The sequence below is a fragment of the Pteropus vampyrus genome, unplaced genomic scaffold (assembly GCF_000151845.1).
Source record: "Pteropus vampyrus isolate Shadow unplaced genomic scaffold, Pvam_2.0 Scaffold34, whole genome shotgun sequence".
Classification (NCBI taxonomy): Eukaryota; Metazoa; Chordata; class Mammalia; order Chiroptera; family Pteropodidae; genus Pteropus; species Pteropus vampyrus.
In genome coordinates, this window is record NW_011888815.1 from 6,377,117 (window position 1) to 6,381,320 (window position 4,204).

The 4,204-nt window shown below is 36.9% G+C and overlaps 1 protein-coding gene across 4 annotated transcripts in view; it reads left to right on the top strand.

The window, feature by feature from the left end:
• The window catches only part of MEF2A (myocyte enhancer factor 2A), an 86,878-nt gene that overhangs the window by 10,682 nt on the left and 71,992 nt on the right, over positions 1–4,204 (top strand). The window contains exon 2 of one of the 4 annotated variants that reach the window (XM_023528988.1): positions 1,747–1,872. The exons of 2 other annotated variants lie outside the window; for them this stretch is intronic. The gene's annotated coding sequence lies outside the window, so the exon portion shown is untranslated. The remainder of the gene's footprint in view (positions 1–1,746; positions 1,873–4,204) is intronic. One more of the 4 variants, XM_023528989.1, reaches the window with a different exon arrangement.

The window sequence follows — 4,204 nt, forward strand, 5'->3', positions numbered from 1 at the left end:
GCAGTACTTTGGATTATTTATCATGATTGATACTTTATATAATTTTCAAATAAAAGTATGTCTTACTTTAAGAAAGCACAATTTAAAAAAACTTTGTACTTCCCATACAATTAAAAGAAGAGAGTGATACAGGTACTAAAAATTACTTCTAGTTTTCATAAAATTAATTAATTTCTGTAGAAAATTAAAAATGCTTTACCGGTTATTTGACCAATATAGACTTTTAGCACTACTTACATAGTGTATAAAACAAGGCATATATTTCCTTAATAGGAATAGGCTTTTCACGTTTTACCCCTAAGCTTTTCCTCTAATTTTTTCGCATTCAGCTTTAAAATGTCTCTAATTTGAAAATGGAGGGTTGAAACATACAAAATATATTGAAAAATTTAAATTAAGATACGTATTTTAACCAGCTTTTAGATTACCTCTTTCTTCTCCCAACCTCTTTATATTTGGTTATGTTGACAATATTACCTAAAAGATTGAGAATAAGAAGTGATATTTTGGTGTTAGAATTTCAGATAAAGGCACCAATATTCATTCAGTATTTCAGTTGTCCTTACTTTTCGACAGGTAGTTGCTATGAGGTGTCATAGCCAGGCCTCAGCCCGCTTTTCAGTCAGAAAAAGGCTCGTCCCCTAGTTTTGGTGAGTGCTGCCCTCTGCTAGGGTTCCGGGGCTTAGAGAGTGGGGGGCAACCTGAATTTCAGTGCCCGTGGGCCTTCTCTTGGCCCCATGCCATGTGCAGGGTACAGCCTATACCACTGTTCATAGTGGCCTTGAGACATAATGATTCCTTGCCTTCTTTTCTATAGATTTACAGCATTTGAATTGTTTTGCAGGCCAGAATATCTGTCACAATACAGACAGCCCTTTAAGCCGTCCCTTTTCTAGTTAGTAAGGGATTCTTAAAGCTCTATGTGTTTTTAGCCTCTGTCGATCTTATCCCTTGAATCAGATATTAGTGTTTTTAAATTTTACCCTGTGAATGAACGTAGGGCATGTTCTGCCTTTGTGAAAGCAAAACTGTGTTTTCAAGTAATGACCATATAAGTGTATGAATTTTATATTCATAGTAAAGTGGGTTTTTTTTTTTTGGCCGTTGGATCATTTTTTTAAATAGTGACTAATAGCCGTCATTGTGTTCATACAACATATCATTGTATTTAAAAAAATATATAATTAGATACAGCATGTACAATTCTGGCTGAAGTGGAGTGTTAATTTTCCATAAAACAGTAGTTTAATGATAGTCTTAAGTTAATTTAGAATTTGAATTTCTGCCCGGATTTAATTGTTGGTAAACACTAAGTGAAACATCCTATTTTAGAGGGAACAAAGAAACATTTTCTCACATTAAAAGTGATCGAAAATTAATTCTGTAAGGGCAGAGAACCGGCAGGAAGGTAGATTCTCAGATTTGTCTGACAGAGAATGTACAGTTGGAGCGGTTTTTTGTTGATATTACCAGTACTTGTTACTGCCTACTAAACATCAGTGAGAGACAGTTAAGCTTAGTATTCACAGTCTAGCTCCTTTGTCGGGATCTGGCTTTGGGATAAATACCGTTTTTTGGTAGGCCCTTTGCAGAAAGTCTGAGGCACATTAAAAAAAAAAAAAATCACCTATCATCTGCCTTCACTTCTTGGGTGCTGAATGCCTGTAAAACGATGCCGTATTCACGTTTCTTTTGGTTGATGGGTACACTGTTGAGAGCTGTGGCCATGGGATTTCTTGTCAACAGTGAAGAAAAAACCTGTCTCACTGGGCCAGCAGAACCCGTCCGAAGCAGACACTGAATTCGGATTGGTCGGCCGAATGCGGGAGAATTTCGAAGCAGTCTCGCATGGTACTTGAATTTTTGGAAGCGGTGAGTAGCTGCATCAGCAAGCTGACCCTTCCACTGTCTCCTGCTTTGTTAATCTCATTTATTAATTTGCTTTTTTGGCATATGATTATGATCTGTGAATATTACGAGAATTGCTCATCGTTGAATGCTGGCTTCTGTTGCCCAGCCCTGTTGTTTAGCATTTTTTTTTTTTTTAATTTTATTATGGTGACATTGGTTAATGAAATCCAGTAAGTTTCAAGTGTACAATTCAGTAGTAAGACATACATATATATATATATATATATATATATATATATATATATATATATTTTGCATTGTGTGTTCGCCTCCCATAGTTAGATTTCTTTCTGTCACCACATATTTGTCCCCTTTTACTCCATCTACCTCCCCTCACCCCCATTAATTTTTAATTGTGTTCAGTTTACACATTACCATTTCTTTTAAAGACCGTGCTATACTGGGTACCTATAGGATATCAGAAATAGCTTTCTTTAGAACTGTGTAGCAAATTCGCATTTAGGCATATATATGTTTTATTGTATGATCTGTATTTATTTACAAGGAATTTTCTTTCTAGCCTTCTGTATTATCTGGTGTTTTGACTTGGAAGATTTTGGTCTTATGAACATTTGTACATCTTTTTTGTCTAGAATAAAAATCACAGAGTAGGTGATAGATCAAGAAAAGAATATTTATGATTCGATATGCAAATAACCTACTTGAAACATTTTTAAATGATCTATAATTTACTTATCCTTTTGGGAACAGGTTACTATCAGCTCTTAAAATATCTGTTTGCGTGTATCAGGGAGGATGGCTGCTGCAGGTAACAGAGAGGCTAACCAAAACGGGAAGGATTTTACCATCTTATCTAACAAGAAGTTCAGAATTAAAGTAGTTCCGGGGTCCCTTTACTTGGCCTCTCTCCTCTCTCTCCGCTGTCATTTTCACGTTCTACCGTTTCATTCTAAATTTCTTTAGTTGTCCTTTACTACCAGCATAACCCCTGGGTGGTGTGTGGTTGGCCTAGGCCTAGGCTGCGTTTATGTCTGTAGGGAGAAAAAAAGCAATAATTAGTCGTAGACTTCTTTGCTCTGGATTGCTTCTAAAGATCCTGGTTTATTTTGTTTCATCTTTTATTTTCATCATTGGAACTAAAGGACTAGGAATCTCCTTTTAAGTATCTAATGGTGTTTATTTTAAATTACATATAGACATCAAGGAACCCAAACATTAAAAAAAAAAAAAAAGGCATAAAGAATAACGAGCGTTTCTCTCTGTAGTCAGAAGCCCCACAGGCAATAAAGAATCTTGTTAATAAATCCAGTCCAATTATTGTGATGTCCATGATATAAAACAGGTTAAAAAAAAATATATTCTTGATGAAAATCCAGTGTATCTAAACTATGAACTATGAATCCAGATAAATTAAAAGATGATTCTTCCTTTCATTAAAAAAGAACCACAGGTTTCTTCCAAAGAACCAGCCTTTCCGCTTATTATAGATTATCCGAAGAACTTTTCTAAATGTCTTATTAAATAAGCAGAATTTAAAATCGATCTTCTGTTTGCTTCTTAACCTCTCCCCCTTTTTTGGGCTCCTTTGCCTTTTAGATGTTCTCTAAGTGGCAGCCAAGCCTGTGCTGCTGCCTTCATTAATTTTATGATCAGCAAATGGGTACTTGGAGTTGGAATAAACTGAGGAATATAATAGTATAATTTTTTTAAGCACCCGATATGTGACTAGTGCCAAACAAGGACTTCATGAGTCTTCACAAAACCGTTTGTGAAAATTTGTTCTCATTTTATAGATTTGAAAACTAAGGGTAAGAGAAATTTACTTGACTGTAGCCCAATCGGTAAAATAACCGATGCCTGGAAGGTGGACAGAAATTTGTGTGTCACCAAGGGGTCCTCTCTCGCGTCTTTTTTATTGTCCCCTAACCTTTCTTGTGAGCACATAGAACAGGTCCGTAGAAATACACTCCCCTTCGTCCGGGCTTTCCGGAGATTCTAAACTGCCCTGCTGGCCCACTCAGCCTGCAAGGCCCCCTTCAGATGGCAGCCGCTTCCAGCGTCTGTGGTCACGCCTCTTTCTCCTGAGTTCTGCTGAAGGTGCGTCAGCCTCAGAGAGGCTCGTGGCCTTTGGAATTCCATTCCCACGGCTGCCTTGCAACCTCCGCTTTTTGATAAGCTGCTTGAGAAAAGTTATGCTTTATAGATTGTCTGACTCTTCCTCTTTGTTAGGATAGGAATAATGTTATCTTGAGACTTTTTAATATTCTTAGCTGAAGTTTTGTACAGTTGACCCTTGAACATTGTGGGCTTAGGGGCACCGACCCCTGTAAAG